This window comes from Grampus griseus (genome assembly GCF_964374135.1).
Source record: "Grampus griseus genome assembly, chromosome: 4".
In the NCBI taxonomy this organism is placed as follows: Eukaryota; Metazoa; Chordata; class Mammalia; order Artiodactyla; family Delphinidae; genus Grampus; species Grampus griseus.
Genome location: NC_138997.1, coordinates 138,230,359 through 138,257,496, shown reverse-complemented (window position 1 = coordinate 138,257,496; position 27,138 = coordinate 138,230,359). Strand labels below are relative to the sequence as shown.

The following is a 27,138-nucleotide window of genomic DNA, read 5'->3' as shown; positions in this document are numbered from 1 at the left end:
AGCCTTATATGATACTTTACCCTAAAAGGACTTAAAGACATATGCAGAACATTCCATCCAAAAGCAACAGGCTCTACATTCTTCTCAAGTACACAGTGAATGTTCTCCAGGATAGATAATATGTTAGCCACAAAACAAGTCTTAAAATAATTTAAGAAGACTGAAATTATATCAACCATCTTTTCTGACCACAGTGGTATGAAACTAGAAATCAATTACAAGAAGAAAACTGGAAAATTCACAAATATGTGGAGATAAAACAACATGCTACTGAACAAATAATGGGTCAAACAAAGCATTGAAAGAGAAATCAAAATATACCTTGAGACAAACGAAAATGTAAACACCACATACCAAAACTTGTGGGATGCTGCAAAAGCAATTCTATGAGGAAAGTTCATAGCAATAAATGCTCACATCAAGAAACAAGAAAGATCCCAAATAAACAACCTAACTTTACACCTCCAGGAACTAGAAAAATAAAGACAAATAAAATCCAACTTCAGTAAAAAGAAAGAAATAACAAAGATCAAAGCAGAAATAAATGCAAGAGACCAAAAAGACAATAAAAAAAATCAATGAAAATAAGAACTGGTTTTTTGAAAAGATAAACAGAAGTGACATATGTTAGCTAGACTTACCAAGATTAAAAGAAACAGAACTGAAATAAAATAACAAATGAAAGAGGAGATAATAAAACTGATACCAGAGAAATACAAAGGATCATAAGAGACCACTATGAACAATTATATGTCAACAAATGGACAACCTAGAATAAATGGATAAATTCCCAGAAACATATAACCTACCGGAAATATACAACCTACAAAGACTGAATCATGAAAATAGAAAATTGGAACAGAACAATTACTAGTAAGGAGATTGAATTAGTAATCCAAATTCTCCCAACAATACAGTCCAGGACTAGATGGCTCACTGGTGAAGTCTACCAAACATTTAAAGAAAAATTAATACCAATTCTTCTCAGACTCTTTCAAAAAACAGAAGAGGAGAGAACACTTCCCAACTCATTTTACAAGGCCAGTATCACTCTGATACCAAAACCAGACAAGGATGCCACAATAAAAGAAAATTACAGGACAATATTTCTGATAAACATAGATGCAAATATTCTCAACAAAATATTAGGACACCAATTTCAACAGTACATTTAAAAGATCATACACCATGATTAAGTAGAATTTATTCCAGGCTTGCAGGTGTGATTTGATATTTTCAAATCAATTAACATGATATACCACATTAATAATATGGAGGATAAAAATCATATGATCATCTCAATAGATGCAGAAAAAGCATTTGACAAAATTCAACATCCATTGATAACAAAAAGTATTGACAACAGGGTATAGAGGGAACATATCAAAATAATAAAGCCCATATATGACAAGCCTACAGCTAACATCATACTCAACAATAAAAAGCTGAAAGATTTCTAAGACCAAAAACAAAACAAGGATGCCTCATCTTGCCTCTTGTATTCAATGTAATATTAGATGTCCTAGCAAAGAAATTACTCAAGAAAAAGAATAAGCATTCAAACTGGAAAGGAAGTAAATTGTCACTATTTTCAGATGACCTAATATTTTATATACAAAGCCCTAAAGACTTTTCCAAAATACTGTTAGACTAATAAATGAATTCAGTCAAGTAGCAGGATACAAAATCAATTTACAAAGATGTGTTGCATTTCTATACACTAAAAAATATCAGAAAGAGAAATTAAGTAAACAATCCCATTATAATTGCATCAAAAAGAATACCTATGAAAAAAATATAACCAAGCAGGTGAAATATCTATACACTGAAAACTATAAGATATTGATGACAGAAACTGAAGAAGTCACAAGTAAATGGAAAGACATTCTATGCTCATGCATTAGAAGAATATTGTTAAAATTTCCATACTACCCAAAGTAATCTAGAGACTCAATGCCACCTCCATCAAAATTCCAATGGAATTTTTCACAGAAAAAGAACAAACAATCCTAATATTTTCATGAGACCACAAAACACCCCAAATAGCCAAAACAATCTTGAGAAAGAAGAACAAAGTATGAGGCATTATGTTTCCCAATTTCAAACTATATTACAATGTTATAGTAATCAAAACAGTGTGGTATTGGCATAAAAACAGACACACAGATCAGTGTGACAGAACAGAGAGCCCAGAAATAAACTCATACATATATGGTCAATTAATTTATGGCAAAAGAGCCAAGAATACACAATGGGGAAAGGATAATCTCTTGAAAAAATGGTGCTGAAAAAAATTGAACAGCCATATGCAAAAGAATGAAACTGGACCACTATCTTACACCATACACAAAAACAACTCAAAATGGATTGAAGACTTGAACATAGACCTGAAACCATAATACTCTTACAAGAAAACATATGGGGTAGTTCCTTGACATAGGTTTGGCAATGAATTTTTGGATTTGACACCAACAGTGAAGGCAACAAAATGAAAAATAAACAAGTGGGATTATGTCAAACTAAAAAGCTTCTGCACAGAAAAGGAAATCATCAATAAAATAAAAAGTTAACCTACTGAATGGGATAGAATATATACAACTGTATATATGATAAGGGTTAATATCCCAAATATGTAAAGAAGTCATACAACAGAAGAAAAAACAATTAAAAATGGGCAGAGGATCTGAATAGACTTTTCCAAGAAAGACATACAGCTAGCTAACAGGTACATGAGAAGGTATTCAACATATCACTAACCATCACGTAAATGCAAATCAGAGCCACAATGAAATAGCACCTCACAACTGTTAGAATAGCTATCTTCAAAAAGACAGAAAGTAACAAGTGTTGGTGAGGATGTGGAGTAAAGAGAACCCTTGGGCATTGTTGCTGGAAATATAAATTGCTGTAGCCACTATGGAAAACAATATGGTGCTTCCTCAAAAAATTAAAAATAGAAATAACATATGATCCAGCAATTTCACTTCTGGGTATTTATGCAAAGGAAACAAAATTACAACCTCAAAAAAATTTACAGTACATGTGTGTGTATTATACATATATGTGTGTATATATATGTATATGTATATATATATATATACACACACATATATGTATAATACACACACATATACATCACCATATTTATTGCAACATTATTTACAATAGCCAATAGCCAATAGCCAAGACATGGAAACAACTTATGTATTTACTGACTGATGAATAGATAAAGAAGATGCAGTATGTAACTATGGGTGGTGATGGACGTTAACTAAACATTATAGTAATCTTTCACAATATGTACATATATCAAATCATTATGTTGTATACTTAAAACTAATACAATGTTATATGTCAATTATATCTTAATAAACATCTTTTAATTAAAAAAAAAACAGGCGGGGCTTCCCTGGTGGCGCAGTCGTTGGGAGTCCGCCTGCCAATGCAGGGGATGCAGTGTTCGCGCCCCGGTCTGGGAGGGTCCCGCATGCCACGGAGCGGCTGGGCCCATGGGCCATGGCCGCTGGGCCTGCGCGTCCGGAGCCTGTGCTCCGCGACGGGAGAGGCCACAGCGGTGAGAGGCCCGCGTACCGCAAAAAAAACAAACAAACAGGCGAAGTGTGTGGTTAAGTAATTTACAGCGCTCAATTGCACTAGAAATCAGGGAAATACATACTAAAGCAACAATAAGATATAATTTCATACCCATCAGTATAATAAAAACATAAAAGTTTAATTATATCAAGTGTTGGTGAGAAATATAAACTGTCCCAACCAGCTGATAAGTGTATTAAAAATTAAAAAATAATGTTTAGACAAGACTTATTGTCAAGTTGATGTGCACCATCATTATCATTATATTAACTTTTCAATATTACAACTAATATTTATTCAGAGGTTGTGATGTGTCCAATTTTCTGTTGAGCTTTTCATGGACTGTCTCATTTATTACTCATAAAAATCCTATGAGGTAATTACTATTATACAAAGCAAATTGAATGAGTAAAAAATATTTTCAATTAATCTTTAATTTTTGTTCAACATGAATATTTATACAAATATATCTAATCAGAAATAAACTCTAGCATAATTATTGTTCTAAGTATGGTTCTCATTGGCGACTCTAATACATTAAACCCAAATAATGCTTATGCCTTGTAAATGATATCAAAGTTGAGTTTTTCTAATGCTAAGCAACATAAATGCAATTTTCTAATGTTCCCATTAAACTGTCCAGAATAGTGGCATTCTTGAGGAAACGAAGTCTTTCTTTCCTTGTAGTTGTTGAATATCATATATATGTATATGTACAGCAGAACTTCAACTTAATGAAAAATATCCATGGCAAAAAAATACAGCAGCCCCTATTCTGAACTGTAGTCTATGAAAAATTAAGATCTTAGAGAAATACGTTATATTATGTGGATAGCAGTTACAAAGAAGGATCCTTTTTTAAGGTAAAATCAATGTAGAAACTATTTTATCTACATATATGCGATAATAAGTAATATTTGACTTCACTTACTAATTCATGAGGAGTCTTCTCAACATCAGAAATACATGGGGGGAAAATCAGTGAAACAGAGAGTTTCCTTCAAAATAAAATCCCATGACAGCATTATTCATAGAAATAGGAGGTTTGTCTTATTCAAGGTATTAAGAATACTATGACAGTTTCAACTGCATGCCTCTGTCACGAGGTTTTATACCATATCACAGCTTCAACTCATAAGTATGGTACTTATACTGTTTTCATGGTTGTAAGCCTCAGAAATCACTTTAGCTAATTTAACAAAAACAAAATTTACTTGAAGGAAAGAGGTTTCTTATAGAGTCAAAAGAGTAATTGATGTATCAAGCTTAGAAAGGTTTAGGAATCAGGGCAGGTTCAGGTCTCCAGAAAGTAAGCTGATTTACTAAAGAACCACCATTGACATAAATCAGCCTAAGAGCAAAATCTCAGGAGAGAGAGGCCAGTTTCCTGACCCCGAGTTAGGTGTTCACCTCTTGAAAGATGAAGGCTAGGGCACATTGAATTAGATCATTCCTAAAAGACAGAATTGACTAATGTGAATGTAAATAAAGGGTAATTGTTACCATGTGCACTAAGGAATCCAGGGCCTACTACCACTTAGAAGAAAGAATGCAGAGAGAATATAGGTGTAGCAACACTGAATTAGTAACTTATCATACAGTAATCTAGTAATTTGCAGTAGAACGGAGCATGGAAAATCAATCATGATTCTTAAAGAACTTTCTATATTTCATATTTGATAGATACGCAAAGGCATTCATTGAGAAGTTAATCTCAAAGTGAAGCAGTAAAGTGGAACATTTAGAAGTCACTAAAAAATAAAAGTTAGTGGTTTGCATTTTTTGAAAGCCAGACTTCATGTTTCTGGGGTAGGCAAGATTCAAAAATATTGCATTCTTCCTAGTTTAACTTTATTCTATTTCTCTGATGTTAGCACACTTCCAGCAGCTTTCCATCATTATGTCAGGGTAGTACTTCATAATATTTGTCACATTTTCTACCTCATACATCAAACTATAAAATTTTACCCATAAGGCAGAGCTGTTGTTCTGTAAAATTTTTAGCAATGTTCTCATTTTTATCTGATATCTAGAAATACCTAAAGTAATAAAAAATTCATTTTTACCCCATATTTGCTTTGGTTTTCATTCTGTCCCTGTCAGTCTATATACAGTATAGGAAGAGAAGATTTATATAATATCATTATGGGTGTTCTAGAATCAGACAAAGAACCCTCACTTTAGCTGGGTTTTTCCCACAGAATTTTATATAAAAACACAAAATCTATACTTAAAATAATACTATGTTTCTCTTACAACTTTACCTTTTGCAATGAACACTTTCCACTAAGTTTTGCAATATACATATATATGATAATTTACATATAAAAATATTCAACAACTACAAGGAAAGAAAGAATTTCCAAGAATGTCACTATTCTAATGAAAACATTAGAAAATTGCTTTTATGTCACTTAGTATTGTCTCATGATAGTTTTCAACTATCAAGATAGTTAAAAAATAAGATTTTGCCAAACATCCAGGTTTCAATTCAATTCTGAGAATGCAAACTAAGCACTAAAATAAGATCCTTATCTTCAAACAACTTATTTCCCTAAGTGGTTTAAATAAAAATGTAGATTCTATCCTTAACACGTTAAATTCAATGTATAAAACCTTGAAATTATTTAAGGCAGCAAGAGATATTAATGACCTGAAAAATCTAAAATGCTATACACTCTCCTTAAAGATGATCATGTATTAGTTTTTGTAGTTTCATTATGAAAAATAACTAGGTATTTTACTGAGCACTTTGTATGTGCCAAATACCATGCAAATGTATTAACTCAATGGACCCTCAAATAAGACTAGAAATGATTAATTTTCTTATTTAATACTGAGGAAACTGAGGCTTAGGAAGGCTGAACAGTTTGTTCAAGTTCATTTGCTGGTAGGTAGTGGAGCTGGCATTTGACTCCAGCACGAAGACTTGGGCCCTCTCCCTCCAGCCCTCTGCTGTACTGCTTCTCACAAAGTGGTTTCATTGTACAAAACCCAAAGAATGCCAGAATGCAGATATTCCAATTTATTTTAATCAAGTATATATTTTCATAGTCATGACTTCATAACGGGGACAAAAAGGATGGTATAGATGATGTAATTCATCATTCCACTCAACAATCTCAGTTTTGACATAAACTCCAAGACAGAAGTACAAAAATAACTCATCAGTGTGCAACATTTTAAAAATGAGCCTTTTTGCATGTTTTTTCCAATCTGTGTACCTTAGAGGACTAGTTGTGTGTTCTGGGGAAAGGAGATGGAAGCAGAATGATCCAGAGAGCTTGGGAAGTGATGCATACTCTCTTCTTCTCAATATACATCACCATGTTAATACTAAAGAGAACACTGAGGCCTGCTTATCTTTATTTAGTACGGTGTTTTCCAAACATGTTTGAGACAATTAATGAACAAGGTTCTTTGAAGTTTTTATTTAGCCCGTCATAATATACAAAGCAAAAAGTACTTTCACTTTTTATTTTAAAATAATAATATTGAATAGTTTTCTTCATGTCTGAACCATTTTTTAATCACAGCTAGGTTTTATTATAATGCCTACATATGCTTCAAAATTAACTGTAAGATGTCCATGATAAAAAATTATTTCCTCTTTGAATAATAATTTCACAAAAAAGACAAATACTATATGATCTCACTTACATCTGGAATCTAAAATAAGTGAATTCACAGAAACAGAGTACATTAGTGGTTGCCAGGGATGAGGGGGTGGGGAAAATGGGTGAAATTGGTCAAAGATTACAAGCTTTTTATAAAAGAAATAAGTTCTTTTTATAAGATGAATAAATTCTGGGGATCTAATGTACAATATCGTGACTAAAGTTAATAATACTGTATCGTATACTTGAAAGTCGCTAAGAGAGTAGAACTTAAATGTTCTCACCCCCTCCACACACACACACACACACACACAACTGGTAACAATGTGAGGTGATGGACATGTTAACTAACCTTATCGTGGTACTCACTTTGGTGTACCAAATTATTACATTGTATACCTTAAAGTTACACAATGTTTTATGGCAATTATGTCTCCAAAAAGCTGGAAAAAAATAACTATACATAAAAACAAAACCCAAAAGAATTTAGTGTTCGTATTTTCAGACATGATTCTGAAATTTAGGTATTTGCCAGCAAGTGAAGTAGTGTCTGCATTGACAAATCAAAACAGACAGCATTGCTTCTAGTAGCCAATCAACAACCCACTGCATTGTGTCTTTATTCATAAAAATATAATTTTTATTATATGGCTAATACAGTAGCAACAAATAGAACAAAGAGAATATCTATTCTCTTGACTACTGATACCTTTAGCTGTGTGTTTTAAAAGGTAAGAAAGGAAATGATCCTTTACCGAGATGAACTAGCAAATGGAGTTTTGGATATTCATTATATAGGTAATTTCACTCATAACCCTAATAACTGGATGGCAAAGGAAGTATTTCACTTTTGATATTTTATTGATGAGGAAACAGCTTATATAACTCCCAAAGTGATGGATTTGAGATATGGATCTAAAAACAACAGAAAAAGAAAAACCTGTCCTCTTTTTTCCACGATTTGTCAACTTTATCAACTAATACCAAATCCCAGGTGAGAATAAAATTACAAATCTCCACTTTCAAGTGTCCGGCTCTTTAATACGCATCTACCCATGGCTCTCCGGGCACATTATCACTTCCTAATGCAATGACATCCACTCAAACATTATTGCAAGAATCTCTGTAGGGGCCAAGAAAAATGGTTCATTCTCTTCATATTGTGTTTAGCCTGTCTTTATTCTTAGGTACCACTTGCCTGATTTTATCCAATGATAACTATCTCTGAAATTGGTGAACATGTTGTGTTTTCCTGGCCTAGTATCCTGATTCCTGAACCTTAAGGGCTAGTGATATATCATGGGAAAAATCACTGACATTTGGTATTCTGAGTCAGATTCCAGTCTCTGCTACCTAATAGCTATAACTTTACCTCTTTTAGCATCTGGTTTTATAAAATTCTGAGCTTGATCTGAATGATAATGTTTCTTTCCAGTTTTAATATTCTATGATTCTAGTTGTCAGTAGCTAAAATCTTCTATGATTATAGTTGTCTATATTCAAATATAGTTGTCTATATAGTTGTGACTATATTATAACACTTGTGAATTGGATGTGTTAGCTTACTTTCACAATAATACAAGTTTTAATGATAATGATTATAACCATGTTTTTGAATAGAATTCTTTAGGTATTTCACCAAAGCCATTTCTCTAAGCCCTCAAAGTCTCTGAAAAAGTTGAAACAAATTTCAATCTTCATGATCAGGTCAACATTAAATGAAAAGATGCAGGGCATTTCAGGTTGAACTAGGTCTATTTTGGGGGTAGAGGCAGAACATTGCCAGTTTGCATGTCAGCAGTCAGAGAGATCAAAAGTACTTTGCCACTTTACCTACTAGCAAAACAACTAGCCTACATAAATATATCCCTATTCAATGAGAGTAGCCTGAATTTTTTTTTTTTTTTTTACATATAAGCCCACTTCCAAAAAAAAAAAAAATTAGGAGAAAAGCAGAGACTAAGTACATCTGTAAAGATAGATTTCTAAAACTAAAATACGGAAATATTATGAGATATATGCTTGGTGTTATCAAATATATCAAAGAAGAAAGGGCCTCTAATACACAAAGTCTTGGACCCATAGGGGAAAATCAAAATTGGGCTGAAGTCAAAAATGCAAAGAGAGTTAAATGAAAAAAAAAATGCCAGAAAATACAAAATACACTAGTGGCAAAGATTATGTTTGAAACTTTTGGAAACGTGAATCAGTGATTTGAAGCATACACTTGAGAGAGCCTGAAAGACTCACCAAGAATGCAGTGGAAGATTAAAAGTAATTTTAATGGGGCTTCCCTGGTGGCGCAGTGGTTGAGAGTCCGCCTGCCGATGCAGGGGACACGGGTTCGTGCCCCGGTCCAGGAAGATCCCACATGCCGTGGAGCGGCTGGGCCCGTGAGCCATGGCCGCTGAGCCTGCGTGTCCGGAGCCTGTGCTCCGCAACGGGAGAGGCCACAACAGTGAGATGCCCGAGTACCGCAAAAAAAAAAAAAAAAAAAAAAGTGATTTTAATGAAACAGTGGGTATGAGCACTGAAGACCAGAGAATGGTAATCTAACTTAACACCGTTGCTGACAGAAGTACAACCAACTCAAAAAGAATGGGAACAGTGAAAATGCTAATATTATAGAGAAAACAAAACACAAACTCATTAAGCCAAAAACTGAGTTTACAAATTAATAAGAATCACATTACATTCCTGTATTAGAGTAATACTGATGTATTTAATAAACTAAAGAAACTACTATTAGAATTTAACCTATGTTACCACCAAAATAACCATAGAATTTAAGATAAAATATAATCTATTCAGTAGCAGAAAGGAGGCTGCAAAGAAATTTCCCCAAATTTCAGAAACTGAGCTAAACATTTTGATTATGAGGGTAGACACATTTATTATTTTATAAGCATTTAAGAAAAGGGGAAACAAAATAATATTATATCATCACAAAGCTGAATCCATAATAGGGGTTTAATAATCATGAGTCTTCAGGTGATATATTGATACCGAAACTTAAAATGGTTTAACTTTTAGAAGTACAAAGACAAACCTAGAGAAACAAAATTATAGAGATAATGTGGCAAAGACTGAAAAAATGTGTTTAAGTAGACTAAAATAAATGAGATCCAATATTTTAAGTATTAAACACTTAATTTATGTAATTTGTATATAAAAGAATATATGTTATTTACACAGAATGTATAGGACTATAAAAATACATCTCTAAATTTGCTCATAAATGCCATAGAAGTTTAATAAATTAAGATATATTCAGTATTTCTGGATATAAAAATGGACTATTGTAAAAGAGTATGATTTTTCCTGCATACTTTAGAGGTTTTAATTATACTATAATAGAAATCACAATGAGAGTTTAAGGAAACAAAAATTATGATTCTAAAGTCCGTTTTGATGAATTAAAGGAGAAAAGTAATATAATGTTGAAGATAAAGATGAATAAAAGGGCGCTTGAACTGTCAGTTCAAATAATATTTTAAAACTATAGTATTAAAGATGTGGAACTGGCACAATAAATAATAGATCAGTGTAGCAGAACATATAGTCCTGGAAGAAAATCTACTGAGCGTGTGTTAAAGGCATACACATATGCCAATATGTAATTGTTAGGTATTCAAGAAATTATGTGGGGAAAAATGGCTACCTGGGAGTTAATAAAAAGAATCAAGTCAACTGTTCATCTCAACATAGGCTAAGACAAATTCCAATTGAATTAAAGTAAAATGTAAAAGAGAAAGAACATAAAACATTGTGGGGAAAAAAAACATAATTTAATATGTAACTGATGATGGAAAAGTCAAGATCTTTCATTACATGATAGCAATGGAAAAAAACCACAAAATACTCATAATTTTGACCTGAACTTCAAATGTCTATATTTATATATTTATTTTTTTGAGGAATTTAATGTACAAAGATTTACAAACATTAATGTTTTATTAACATTAAACACCGAGAATAATGGTTAACATGTTTTTTCTTTTAACTTTATTTTATGTTGGAGTATAGTTGATTAACAATGTTGTGATAGTTTCAGGTGTAAGGCAAAGTGATTCAGTTATACATATACATGTATCCATTCTTTTTCAAATTCTTTTTGCATTTAGGTTGTTACATAATATTGAGCAGAGTTCCCTGTGCTATACAGTAGGTCCTTGTTGATTATCCATTTTAAATATAGCAGTCTGTATATGTCAATCCCAAACTCCTTAACTATCCCTTTCCCCACCCTTCCCCCCTGGTATCCATAAGTTCCTTCTCTAAGTCTGTGAGTCTGTTTCTGTTTTGTAGATAAGTTCATTTGTTTCATTTCTTTTTAGATTCTGCATGTAAGTGATATCATACAATATTTCTTCTTTCTCTGTCTGGCTTACTTCACTCAGTATTACTCTCTAGGTGCATCCATGTTGCTGCAAATGGCATTATTTCATTCTTTTTAATGGCTGAGTAATATTCCACTGTCTATATAAAGCACATCTTCTTTATCCATTCATCTGTCCATGGACATTTAGGTAGCTTCCATGTCTTGGCTATTGTAAACAGTGCTGCAATGAACACTGGGGTGCATGTATCGTTTCGGACCATGTTTTTTTTTTTTTTCCCAGATATATGCCCAGGAGTAGGTTTAACACCTTACACAAAAATAAGCTCAAAATGGATTAAAGACCTAAATGTGAGACCAGACACTATAAAACTCTTAGAGGAAAACATAGGCAGAACACTCTCTGACATAAATCTCAGCAAGATCTTTTTCAATCCATCTCCAAGAGTAATGGAAATAAAAACAAAAATATACAAATGGACCTAATTAAAAGCTTTCACACAGCAAAAGAAACCATAAGCAAAACAAAAAGAAAACCCACAGATTGGGAGAAAATATTTGCAAATGATGTGACCGACAAGGGATTAGTCTCCAAAATTTACAAACAGCCCATGAGGCTTAATATCATCAAAACAAACAACCCAATCAAAAAATGGGCAGAAGAGCAAAATAGACATTTCTCCAAAGAAGACATATGGATGGCCAAGAAGCACATGAAAAGATGTTCAACATTGCTAATTATTACAGAAATGCAAATCAAAACTACAATGAGATATCACCTCACACTAGTCAAAATGGCTATCATCAAAAAATCCACAAACATTTCTTTATAATTGTTTCCACTTTTTTTTTATCTTAAGAGATTATATATTATGGATATTACAGATATGACTAAACTTACCTTTTACTAACACCTATATTCCTATTCTTCTAACCCCAGGGGCATAAAATATCATACATTTTGTATTTATCCTTTTACTCCATTGTACACACATAGGTATGCATTCACAAATGAGCTGAGTGTTGGTTTTGGTGTGTTTTTTAACTGCCACAAACTAAAAGATGTATATAGATCATGTTACATCTTGCAGCATTATGTTTCTGAAATGAATCCACATTCTATCTGCTTGACAATGTTTCATCCTGAGATTATGCCCTATCATATGAATGTCTTTATTCATTTCTCTACCTGTAAACACTTAGGTTATTCCCTTGACTTTGCTATTAAGGAAAAATGCTTCTTTGTGGATATCTCTTTTGTTTTTTTCTTCTTCCAGTTTTACTGAGATATAATTGATACAGCACTGTATAAGTTTAAGGTGTACAGCATAATGATTCAACTTACCTACATCATGAAATGATTACCATAACAAGTTTAATGAACAATCATCTCACATAGATACAAAATAAAAGAAAAAAAACTTTCCTTATGATGAGAACTCTTAGGACTTAATCTCTCAACAACTTTCATGTACTGTATACAGCACTGTTAATTATATTAATAATGTTGACATTATATCCCTAGTACTTGTTTATCTTATAATTAGAAGTTTGTACCATTTGACTACCTTCACACAATTCCCCTCCTCCCATGCTCTGCTTCTATTAACTGCAGATCGGATCTCTTTTTCTATGAGTTTGTTTCTTGAAGTGTAATAGATCTACAACAGTGTGTTAGTTCCTCGTGCACAACACAGTGGTGATTTGATATATCTATACATTACAAAATGACCACCACTATCAGTCTATTTACCACAAACACATCCTACTCAATGGTGAAAAGCTGAAAGCATTTCCTCTAAGATCAGGATCAAGACAAGGATGCCCACTCTCACCATGTTTATCTAACACAGTATCAGAAGTCCTAGCCGTAGCAATCAGATAAGAAAAAGAAATAGAAGGAATCCAAATTGGAAAGGAAGAAGTAAAACTGTCACTGTTCACAGATGACATGATACTATATATTGAAAATCCTAAAGACACCAACAAAAAACTATTAGAACTCAATGAATTCAGTAAAGTTTCAGGATACAAAATTAATATATAGAAATTTGTTGTATTTCTATACACTAAGAGTGAACTATCAGAAAGAGAAATTAAGAAATCAGTCCCATTTACAATTGCATCAAAAAGAATAAAATAGCTAGGAATAAATTTAACTAAGGAGGTAAAAGACCTGGACTTGGAAAACTTTAAGACATGATAAAAGAAATTGAAGACTACAAAAATCAAATGGAAAGATATACTGTGCTTATAGATTAGTGGAATTAATACTGTCTAGATGACCATACCATTCAAGATATTCTACAGGTTTAATTTGATTCCTATCAAAATACCAATGGCATTTTTCAGAGAAGTAGGACAAACAATTCTAAAATTTGTATGGAAACATGAAAGATCACAAATAACCAAAACAATCTTGAGAAAGAAGAACAGAGCTGGAGGTATCATGCTTCCCGACTTCAAACTATACTTCAAAGCTACAGGAATCAATACAGTATGGTACTGACACAGAAAGAGACACATAGATCAGTGGAACAGAAAAGAGAGCTCAGAAATGAACCCATATGACCCATTAATCTACAACAAAGGAGGCAAGAATATACAATGAGGAAGAGACAGCCTCTTCAATAAACAGTGTTGGAACAACTGGACAGCTACATGTAAAAGAAACAAGCTGGACTACTCTTTCACACTATATTAAAAAATAAACTCAAGAATGGATTAAAGACCTAAATGTTTAAGACTGGAAACCATAAAACTCCTAAGAAGAAAATAGAGAGTATGTTCTTTGACATCAGTCTTAGCAATATTCTTTTGAATATGTCTTCTCCGGCAAGAGGAATGAAAGCAAAAATAAACAAATGAGACTACATCAAACCAAAAAGCTTTTGCATAGCAAAGGAAACTATCAACAAAATGAAAAGGCCACCTACTGAACTGGAGAATATATTTGGAAATAATATGATATATATGATAAGGGGTTAATATCCAAAATATACAGATAACATGCAACTCAACATCAAAAAAACCAACTGATTAAAAATGGGCAGAGGACCTGAATAGACATTTTGCCAAAGAAGATATACAGATGGCCAACAGACATGTAAAAAGATGTTCAACATCACTAATCATCAGGGAAGTGCAAAAGATAACCACAATGAGATATCACTTCACACCTGTCAGAATAGCTACAATCAAAAAGACAAGAAATAGCAAGAGTTGGCAAGGATATGGAGAAAACGGAACCCTCATGCACTGTTGGTGGGAGTGTAAACTGGTGCAGCCTTTATGAAAAACAGTGTGGAGGATCCCTAAAAAATTAAAATAGAACTACCATATGACCCAGCAATTCCACTTCTGGTATTTTTCCAAAGAAAATAAAACACCAACTTGAAAAGATATATGCACCCCTCTGTTCACTGCAGCATTATTTACAATAGCCAAGATATGGAAGCAACCTAGGTGCCTATAGATAGATGAACGAGTAAAGAAGCGATTATATATATAGTACATCCATTATGCATATGTACACACACACACACACACACACACACACACTTACAATGGAATATTACTCAGCCATAATAAAGAATAAAATCTTGCCATTTGTGACAACATTGATGGACCTAGAGGACAGTATGCAAGTGAAATAAGTCAGACAGAGAAAGACAAATACCATACATTCCATTTATAAGTGGAACCTAAAAAACAAGTGAACAAACATAATAGAATTATAGATACAAATATATACAGAGGACAAACAGGAGGTTGCCAGAGGGGAGGCATGTGGGGGAATGAGTGAAATAGGTGAGGGAGATTTGTACAAGAGGCACAAACTTCCAGTTACAGAATAAAGGAGTCACAGGAATGAAATGTACTGCCTAGGGTATATAGTCAATAATAATGTAATATCTTTGTATGGTGACCAGTGGCAACTAGACTTAAAATGTCTCTATATGTTTAGCATCATATTGAAATAATATATTGATGTTAACACTTACTGAGAGCTTATAGTGAGTGAGAGAAGATTAGAATTGATTCTAAAAGTGGGTGTGAGCCCTGAAGAACAAAGAATGATAATCCAATCTAACATTATAGCTGAAGGGACAGCAACCAATTTAAAAGAACGAAAGCTTTTTTAAAAGTTTTACATTTATTAACATGTCTAATCCTCATGATAACTCAGCGATATAGATGCTATTATTGTCCCCATTCTACGGATGAAGAAATGAAAGAAGAGAGAGTTTAAGAAATTTACACAGGGTAACACAGCCAGTAAGTGCAGAAACAGGATTAGAACCCAGAACACATTCTTTTAAGTAGTACTTCATTATATTACAATGAAAATGGAAAAATTTTAAAAGTTTCTTACTAACATGATAGGGAAATATTTAATATTATGTACAGAACTCAAATACACATAGGGAAAACGTCATTCAAAAATGCAAAATATAGAGAATTTTAAAATCAAATATGAATTTTTAAAATAATACAGTCCAGTAAGACTGGTATTTTCATATAGAGTGTCAAATTTCTGGGAATTTTCTAGAAAGTGATTTGATTATATGAATTAGAAGCTTTAAAAAAAACTTTCAATTTGGAATTTGATTCAGACATTTTAAATCTAGAGGGTACCCTAAGAAAATATTTAGTGAAGTAGAATGTAAAATCTTTCATTACTTGTCACACTGGTAATTTGTGTAAATATATTACAGTGAGAAACCTCTTTTCAAACTTGACTAACACAATCGCCTGTAGAGTTTCTACACAGAATGACAGATTCAGAATTTTAAAAAGGCCCACTGGTGATCTGTTGCAGAATCAGTGTTAAATAAATTATAGTACTCATTAGAATTTTTCTATCCATTAAAATAATATTTTTGAATAATATTTAATATTACACAAAATATTTATAAACTATTTCTCAAATATTTGTACTTAAAACATATTAATTTTACAGTTAAAAAACATGAAGAACAGAGTAAATATATTGGATCATGTTGAACAAATATGCCACAAAAATTCACTCTGGTCTACACTTCACTAGGAAAATAAAAGTTTACACATAGAGTATAGGCATTTACTCCAAGGCTCAGTATATTTCACTATTAATATCACGGTCAAGTAACATATATTCTGTTAAAGGTAGTGTTTTTATCTTGCTAATCCTCATATCTCTAGCTACTAACAATTTTGCAGAAAGTGGGTATTCAAAACATGAATAAATTAGTAAGAGAATGGCTAATGAATGAACGAACAAATATGAAATGAATTACAGTCAGCCTTCCATATCCATGGGTTCCCTATCCACAGATTCAACCAACCCAGATCAAAAAGAATTGAAAAAAAAACCTTTAGAAAGATCCAAAAAGCAAAACGTGAATTCACCAAGCAGGCAACTATTTACATAGCATTTACACTGTATTTACAACTATTTATATAATATTTACATTGTATTAGGCATTATAAGTAATTGAGATGATTTAAAGCATAAGGGAGGATGTATATAAGCCTAGGCAAATACTAGGCCATTTTATATAAGGGATTTGAACACCTGTGGAGTGTGGCATAGGGGAGGGTCCTAGGACCAATGCCCCATGGATACTGAGAGATGACTCTATAGAACTTCTTATATATGAATATATCCTTAGAATGTGTATATATGTTTTCTTATCATTTATTTTCTAATATGAGTTTCTCTACTCATATGGTTTAGAGTAGCCTTTTTTGAGTAGCAATTTTTCTTACTCCTTACTTTAAAAACATATTAATATCCTAAAATATATACTATTTCTCTGTTGGATTCTTAATTGCTTTATGCTCTTTTGCTAAGATTTGTAGACTTGAGTTTATGGTCAGAATTCTCTGTCAAGTATTAGAATTGCAAATAGAGCACACTTGCTTTATATTAAAAGAACAGGAGCTGCCAGTGTCTGAAAAGTTAATTAGACAAAACAGACTATTAATTACATCTTATTAACATGTAAAAGGCCTGTGACAAATTGCACTAATTGCATGCTCTTATACATCTGAAGAGGTCAGGCTACTTTAAAAGTATGTTGTTAATGGAAGACAAATGTATCTTTACGTGCTTGATAAGAATATTATAAACTGCATTATTTATGACTCTATTGGAATCCTTAATATTTTTAAGTTTTAAATTAAACTGCTCATTAAACAGGAGAGCTCGTACCAAGTTCTTAAAATAGGCCATAAAAGCTGGCAGCAGTGTAAGATAAACTTGAAGGTCTAGCATTTCCTCAGAATGTCTTTATACCCTACTTTAAGTGAGCCCTGGAGATGTTAAACTTATCTTAATGTGGCCTTAGTAAGGGGGAGAATTCTTCCATTAACAGTATTCACCCCAAAGAAATATGATTCATTTTTAAAAGCCCCTAGCTGCTTAAAATACTCTTCTTAGCCCTTAAGCTTTATTTTCAAACAAAAAAGATGGAAAGAAAAAAAATAAAGCAATGGGTGTGCATTGTTTGAAGGAACTAAGGGCATTTTAGGAGATGGGTGAGACTAGTGACAAAGAAACAGTAGTGGTAAAAGAATATGTTAGAAAAGTGGACAAAAAGCCCAATAGAAGCTTAGAGAGACAAAAAGAAGTAGATGGAAACAACTTAAAATAAGGAATGAGTCACAGAGGCTCTCACAGGCGAATACTTAATTACACAAAGGCACTTTAGTTTGTTTCATTGCGTACCTGTCAAGGGGAGGGTACACTAGCAACTGGAGAGGAAACTGTTTCTATTTCAGTTAAGAAAGCCGGATGCTCACCCAGGGCTCTCAGAGGGGTTTTGCAAATAATGTAGATTATTTTTTTTCTGTTCCCCAGAACCAAAAGGCCTTCTAAAATGAACCTGACTGTCACCACACTTTAGTTGTTTATGGTTGGTGAGCTCAGTTCACCAAAGCAGTGTGCTAATGAAATCACCATGCCAAGTTTCACTCTATCAGGAGTCTAGAAACTGCACACAGGCTTATAGTTAAAGGGGGGCCGAGGATAAAGGATAAGCTCACGCCTTCTGCTCTCTGTGTACCCATCCCAGCATCTTCATGCTGTTTTGACAGGCAGGTAGGTCAGAGTACGCCAGAGCCCTTCTTCAGTTATGTGATTGAAACAGCTGAACATCAGTCATTTCAATATAAGGCCCACAGAATCCATTTACTTTTTTTTAAAATTTATATTTATTTTTATTGAAGTATATTGATATACAATATTATACAAGTCACAGGTATACAATACAGTCAGCATTTATAAAGGTATACTCCATTTATAATTATAATATATTGACTATATTCCCCTTGTTGTATAATATATCCTTGTAGCTTATTTTATACCTAATAGTTTGTACCTCTTACTCTCCTACCCCTATGTTGCCCCTCCCCCCTTCCCTCTCCCCACCGGTAATCACTAGTTTGTTCTATACCTCTGTGAGTCTGCTTCTTTTTTGTTATAATCACTTGTTTGTGGTATTTTTTAGATTCCACATGCAAGTAATATCACACAGTATTTGTCTTCTTCTGCCTTTTTTAACATCGTTATTGGAGTATAATTGCTTTACAATGTTATGTTAGTTTCTACTGTACAACAAAGTGAATCAGCTGTATGTATACATATACCCCCATATCCCTTCCCTCTTGTGTTTCCCTACCACCCTCCCTATCCCAGCCCTCTAAGTGGTCACAAAGCACCAAGCTGATCACCCTGTGCTATGTAGCTCCTTCCCACTAGCTATCTATTTTACATTTGGTAGTGTTTATATGTCAATGCCACTCTCTCACTTCATCCCAGCTTACCTTCCCACTCCCAGTATCCTCGAGTCCATTCTCTACGTCTGTATCTTTATTCCCGTCCTGCCCCTAGGTTCTTCAGAACCATTTTTTTTTTTTTAGATTCCATATATATGTGTTAGCATATGGAATTTGTTTTTCTCTTTCTGACTTACTTCACTCTGTATGACAGACTCCAACTCCATCCACCTCACTAAAAATAACTCAAATTTGTTTCTTTTTATGGCTGAGTAATATTCGATCGCATATATGTGCCACATTTTCTTTATCCATTCATCTGTCAATGGACACTTAGGCTGCCTCCATGCCCTGGCCACTGTAAACAAAGCTGCAATGAACATTGTGGCACATGACTCTTTTTGAATTATGGTTTTCTCAGGGTATATGCCCAGTAGTGGGATTGCTGGGTCATATGGTAGTTCTATTTTTAGTTTTTTAAGGAACCTCCATACTGTTCTCCATAGTGGCTGTATCAATTTACATTCCCACCAATAGTGCAAGAGGGTTCCCTTTTCTCCACACCCTCTCCAGCATTTATTGTTTGTAGATTTTTTTGATGATGGCCATTCTGACTAGTATGAAGTGACACCTCACTGTGGATTTGATTTTCATTTCTCTAATGATTAGTGATGTGTTGAGCATTCTTTCATGTGTTTGTTGGCAATCTGTATATCTTCTTTGGAGAAATGTCTATTTAGGTTTTCTGCCCATTTTTGGACTGGGTTGTTTTCTTGATATTGAGCTGCATAAGCTGCTTGCATATTTTGGAGATTAATCCTTTGTCAATTGCTTCATTTGCAGATATTTTCTCCCATTCTGAGCTTGTCTTTTCATCTTGTTTATGGTTTCCTTTGATGTGAAAAAGCTTTTAAGTTTCATGAGGTCCCATTTGTTTATTTTTGGTTTTATTTCCGTTTTTCTAGGAGGTAGGTCAAAAAGGATCTTGCCATGATTTATGTCATAGAGTGTTCTGCCTATGTTTTCCTCTAAGAGTTTTATAATGTTTGGACTTACCTTTAGGTCTTTATTCCATTTTGAGTTTATTTTTGTATACAGTGTTAGGGAGTATTCTAATTTCATTCTTTTACATGTAGCTATCCAGTTTTCCCAGCACCACTTATTGAAGAGGCTGTCCTTTCTCCATTGTATATTCTTGCCTCCCTTATCAAAGATAAGGTGACCATATGTGTATGGGTTTATCTCACGGCTTTCTATCCTGTTCCACTGATCTATATTTTTGTTCTTGTGCCACTACCATACTGTCTTGATTACTGTAGCTTTGTAGTATAGTCTGAATTCAGGGAGCCTGATTCCTCCAGCTCCATTTTTCTTTCTCATGATTGCTTTGGCTATTCTGGGTCTTTTGTGTTTCCATACAAATGGTGATATTTTTTGTTCTAGTTCTGTGAACAATGCCATTGGTAGTTTGATAGGGATAACGCTGAATTTGTAGATTGCTTTGGGTAGTATAGTCAGTTTCACAATGTTGATTCTTCCAATCCAAGAACATGGAATATCTCTCCATCTGTTTGTATCATCTTTAATTTCTTTCACCAGTGTCTTATACTTTACAGCATACAGGTCTTTTGTCTCCTTAGGTAGGTTCATTCCTAGGTATTTTATTCTTTTTGTTGCAATGGTAAATGGGAGTGTTTCCTTAATTTCACTTTCAGATTTTTCATCATCAGTGTATAGGAATACAAGATTTCTGTGCATTAATTTTGTATCCTGCTACGTTACCAAATTTATTGATGTGCTCTAGTAGTTTTCTGGTAGCATCTTTAGATTCTCTATGTAGAGTATCATGTCACCTGCAAAACAGTGACAGGTTTCCTTCTTTTTTTCCAACTGGGATTCCTTTTATTTCCTTTTCTTCTCTGATTGCTGTGGCTAAAACTTCCAAAACTATGTTGAATAATAGCAGTGAGAGTAGGCAACCTTGTCTTGTTCCTGATCTTAGAGGAAATGGTTTCAGTTTTTCACCACTGAGAATGGTGTTGGCTGTGGGTTTGTCATATATGGCCTTTATTATGTTGCGGCAGTTTCCCTCTATGCCTACGTTCTGGAGAGTTTTTATCATAAACGGGCATTGAGTTTTGTCAAAAGCTATTCCTGCATCTACTGATATTATCATATGGTTTTTATCCTTCAGTTTTTTAATATGGTGTATCACATTGATTGATTTGCATATACTGAAGAATCCTTGCATTCCTGGGATAAACCCCACTTGATTATGATGTATGATCCTTTTAATATGCTGTTGGATTCTGTCTGCTAGTATTTTGTTCAGGATTTTTGCATCTATGTTCAGCAGTGATATTGGCCTGTAGTTTTCTTTTGTGACATCTTTGTTTTTGGTATCAGGGTGATGGTGGCCTTGTAGAATGCGTTTGGGAGTGTTCCTCCCTCTGCTATATTTTGGAAGATTTTGAGAAGGATGGGTGTTAGCTCTTCTCTAAATGTTTGATAGAATTCCCCTTGAAGCCATCTCATCCTGGGCTTTGGCATGTTGGAAGATTCTTAATCAAAGTCTCAATGTCAGTGCTTGTGACTGGTATGTTTATATTTTCTATTTCTTCCTGTCTGGTCTCGGAAGTTTGTGCTTTTCTAAGAATTTGTCCATTTTTTCCAGGTTGTCCCTCTTATTGTCATATAGTTGCTTGTAGTAATCTCTCATGATCCTTTGTAATTCTGCAGTGTCAGTTGTTACTTCTTTTTCATTTCTAATTCTATTGATTTGAGTCTTCTCCCCCCTTTCTCTTGATGAGACTAGCTAACAGTTTATGAATTTTATTTATCTTCTCTAAGAATCAGCTTTTAGTTTTATTGATCTTTGCTATCGTTCACTTCATTTCCTTTTATTGATTTCTGATCTGATCTTTATAATTTCTTTCTTTCTGATAACTTCGGGGTTTTTATTTTTCTTGTTCTTTTTTCTCTAATTGCTTTAGGTATAAGGTTCAGTTGTTTATTTGAGATTTGCCTTGTTTCTTGAGGTAGGATTGTATTGCTATAAACTTCCCTCTTAGAACTGCTTTTGCTGCATCCCATAGGTTTTGGGTCATCGTGTTTTCATTATCATTTGTTTCTAAGTATTTTTTGATTTCCTCTTCAGTGATCTCTTGGTTATTTAGTAGCATATTGTTTAGCCTCCATATGTTTGTATTTTTTACAGGTTTTTTCCTGTAATTGATATCTAGTCTCATAGTGCTGTTGTCGGAAAAGATACTTGGTAAGATTTCAATTTTCTTAAATTTAACAAGGCTTGATTTGTGACCCAAGATATGATCTATCCTGGAGAATATTCCATGAGCACTTGAGAAGAAATTGTATTCTGTTGTTTGATATTTATAGTGTCTATACATATCAATTAAGTCCATCTTGTTTAATGTGTCATTTAAAGCTTGTGTTTCCTTATTTATATTTATTTTTGATAATCTGTCCATTGGTGAAAGGGGGGTGTTAAATTCCCCTACTATTATTGTGTTACTGTCGATTTCCCCTTTTATGGCTGTTAGTATTTGCCATATGTACTGAGGTGCTCTTATGTTGGGAACATAAGTATTTTCAATTGTTATGTTTTTGGATTGATCCCTTGATCATTGTGTAGTGTCCTTCTTTGTCTCTTGTAATAGCCTTTATTTTAAAGTCTACTTTGTCTGATATGAAAATTGCTCCTCCAGGTTTCTTTTGATTTCCATTTGCATGGAATATCTTTTTCCATCCCCTCACTTTGTCTGTATGTGTCTCCAGGTCTGAAGTGGGTATCTTGTAGACAGCATATATATGGGTCTTGTTTCTGTATCCATTCAGCCAGTCTATGTCTTTTGGTTTGAGCATTTAATCCATTACATTTAATGTAATTATCAATATGTATGTTCTTATTACCATTTTCTTAATTGTTTTGGGTTTGTTTTTGTAGGTCTTTTCCTTCTCTTGTGTTTTTTGCCTAGAGAAGTTCCTTTAGCATTCGTTGTAAAGCTGGTTTGGTGGTGCTGAATGTTTTTAGCTTTTGCTTTTCTGTAAAGGTTTTAATTTCTCTGTCAAATCTGAATGAGATCCTTGCTGGGTAGAGTAATCGTTGCTGTAGGTTTTTCCCTTTCCTCACTTTAAATATGTCCTGCCACTCCCTTCTGGCTTACAGAGTTTCTGCTGAAAAATCAGCTGTTAAGCTTATGGGGATTCCCTTGTATGTTATTTGTTGCTTTTCCCTTGCTGGTTTTAATATTTTTTCTTTGTATTTAATATGTGATAGTTTGATTTGTATGTGTCTTGGCATGTTACTCCTTGGATTTATCCTGTAATGGACTCTCTGTGCTTCCTGGACTTGAATGACTATTTCCTTTCCTATGTTAGGGAAGTTTTCAACTATAATCTCTTCAAATATTTTCTCAGACCCTTTCTTTTTCTCTTCTTCTGGGACCCCTATAATTCGAATGTTGGTGCATTTAATATTGTCCCAGAGGTCTCTGAGTCTGTCCTTAATTCTTTTCATTCTTTTTTCTTTATTCTGCTCTGTGGCAGTTATTTCCACTATTTTATCTTCCAGGTCACTTAATCATTCTTCTGCCTCAGTTATTCTGCTACTGATTCCTTCTAGAGAATTTTTAATTTCATTTATTGTGTTGTTCATCATTGTTTGTTTTCTTTTTAGTTCTTCTAGGTCCTTGTTAAACGTTTCTCCATTCTATTTCCAAGATTTTGGATCATATTTCCTATCATTACTCTGAATTCTTTTTCAGGTAGACTGCCTATTTCCTCTTCATTTGTTTGGACTGGTGGGTTTTCACCTTGCTCCTTCATTTGCTGCATATTTCTCTGTCTTCTCATTTTGTGTAACTTTCTGTGTTTGGGGTCTCCTTTTCACAGGCTGCAGTTTTGTAGTTCCAGTTATTTTTGGTGTCTGCCCCCAGTCGGTGAGGTTGGTCCAGTGGCTTTTGTAGGCTTCCTGGTGGAGGGGACTGGTGCCTGTGTTCTGGTGGGTGGGGCTGGATCTTGTCTTTCTGGTGAGCAGGACCATGTCCAGTGGTGTGTTTTGGGGTGTCTGTGAACTTGGTATGATTTTAGACAGCCTCTCTGCTAACAGGTGGGGTTGTGTTCCTATCTTGCTAGTTGTTTGGCATGGGGCGTCCAGCACTGGAGCTTGCTGGCCATTGGGTGGAGCTAGGTCTTAGTGTTGAGACAGAGATCTCTGGGAGAGCTCTTGCTGACTGATATTATTTGGGGCTGAGAAGTCTCTGGTGGTCCAGTGTCCTGAACTTGGTTCTCCCAAATCAGAGGCTCAGGCCTGACACAAAGCCGGAGCACCAAGACCCTGTCAGCCACACAGCTCACAAAGAAAGGAATAATAAAATAAAGAAAATAATAATAATAAATAAATAAATTATTAAAATAAAATAATAATAATAAAGAAAGAAAGAAGAGTGTAACCAAACCAATAAACAAATCCACCAATGATAACAAGCACTGAAAACCATATTAAGATAAGCATAAAAAGCAGAAACCAATCAGTCACAGACAGCAAACCCCAAGTCTACAGCTGCTCCCCAAAGTCCACCACCTCAATTTTGGGATGATTCGTTGTCTATTCATGTATTCCACAGATGCAGGGTACATCAATTGACTGTGGGGATTTAATCCGCTGCTCCCGAGGTTGCACAGAGAGATTTCCCTTTCTCTTCCTTGTTCGCACAGCTCTTGGGGTTCAGCTTTGGTTTTGGCCCCACCTTGTAGGTGGCCCTCAGGCATCTGTTCCCCCCCAGACAGGACGGGGTTAAAGCAGCAGTTGATTAGGGGGCTCTGACTCAGTCAGGCTGGGGGGAGGGAGGGGTACAGTAGTTATAATTGGAATGCAGGGCAAGCCTGTGGTGTCGGAGGCCAGCATGAACTTGCACCAGCCTGCAGCGCGCCATGCGTTCTCCCAAGGAACTTCTCCCTGGATCACAGGACGCTGGCAGTGGCGGGCTGCACAGGTTCCTGGGAGGGGAGGTGTGGAGAGTGACCTGTGCTCGCACACAGACGTCTTGGTGGCGGCAGCAGCAGCCTTAGCGTCTCATGCCCGTCTCTGGGGTCTGCACTGACAGCTGCGGCTTGTGCCCATCTCTGGGGCTTATTTAGGTGGTGCTCTGAATCCCCTCTCCTCGCGCACCCCGAAACAATCGTTTCTTGCCTCTTAGGCAGTTCCAGACTTTTTCCCAGACTTCCTCTCGGCTAGCTGTGTCGCACTAGCCCCCTTCAGGCTGTGTTCACGCAGCCAACCCCAGTCCTCTCCCTGGGGTCTGATCTCCAAAGCCCGAGCCTCAGTTCCCAGCCCACACCCACCCTGGCAGGTGAGCAGACAAGCCTCTCGGGCTGGTGAGTGCTGGTCGACACAAATCCTCTGTGCGGGGACTTCTCCGCTTTTCCCTCTGCACCCCTGTGGCTGCGCTCTCCTCGGTGGTTCCGAAGCTTCCCCCTCGCTACCCCCCCGTCTCTGCCAGTGAAGGGGCTCCTAGTGTTTGGAAACTTTTCCTCCTTCACAGCTCCCTCCCACTGGTGCAGGTCCTGTCCCTATTCTTTTGTCTCTCTTTTTTCTTTTTTCTTTTGTCCTACCCAGGTATGTGGGGATTTCCTTACCTTTTGGGAAGTCTGAGGTCTTCTGCCAGCATTCCCTAGGTGTTCTGTAGGAGTTGTTCCACATGTAGGTGTATTTTTGATTTATTTGGGAGGAGGAAGGTGATCTCCATGTCTTACTTGTCTGCCATCTTGAAGCTTCCCCCCATTTACTTTCTTTTGCTTTTCCCTATCTCTTTCCTGCCTGCTGTCCATAGATTAGACTCATAGGTCTGATGACAAAGATTTATAAAGTATCTACAGTAAGGTACTTTTTAAGCTAATACATGTGAAAAGACCTATTTATAATAGGCACTCAAATAATAATAGTTGAACCAAAATCTGAATAATGGGAAAATCAATTCCCCCAAATTTAACCCTAAGATATTGGCAGAGTATGGTGAGATTTATTAAAGAATACGTAGACAGGGCTTCCCTGGTGGCGCAGTGGTTGAGAGTCCGCCTGCTGATGCAGGGGACGCGGGTTCGTGCCCCGGTCTGGGAAGATCCCACATGCCGCGGAGCGGCTGGGCCTGTGAGCCATGGCTGCTGAGCCTGCGCATCCAGAGCCTGTGCTCCACAACAGGAGAGGCCACAACAGTGAGAGGCCTGCGTACCGCAAAAACAAAAAAACAAACAAACAGAAAAAACAGAATACGCAGACAGATTGAGGCAGGAGATAGATGGGCCCCAGGCTAAGCAGCTGGAGTCTGTACCCTGTGGACAGATACTCCAAGATGAAGACGAGAGCAGAAAGGAGCTGAGCCTGCCCAGATAAGAGAGAAAGAGATCACGTATGCTTCATTCTCAAGGTCAAGGAGACTTTCCCGACTACAAATGTGTAGAAAGGCTCCTCGGGGTCAAAATGGAGGTGGCATCACCCCACAGTAAGTGATATCAACCTCCCCATAGGCCTCTTTGCTAGAATCCATCTTGGCTAAGAGAGGACAATGCACACATGGGAGGACCCTGAGATAAACCAAATATGGACTCAGAACCAGGCAAAGCAAGATGATTGGCCAAGGGAAACCCAGAAGAAATGCCCCATGTAAGTGATTCAAACTACCACGAGGGTGCGACTCTCTCTCTCTCCGAGCCCGCCCATGCGAGTCTTCACGCATACCCTTTTTCCTCCTAATAAACACTTTACTTGTTTCACTACTTTCTGTCTCTTTGTGGGAATTCATTCCTACA

At 35.3% G+C, this 27,138-nt stretch overlaps 1 long non-coding RNA gene across 1 annotated transcript in view; it reads right to left on the bottom strand.

Annotated features, from left to right (window-relative positions):
• LOC309821668 overlaps window positions 1-27,138 on the bottom strand; it is a 172,799-nt gene that overhangs the window by 111,234 nt on the left and 34,427 nt on the right. The window lies entirely within an intron of this gene.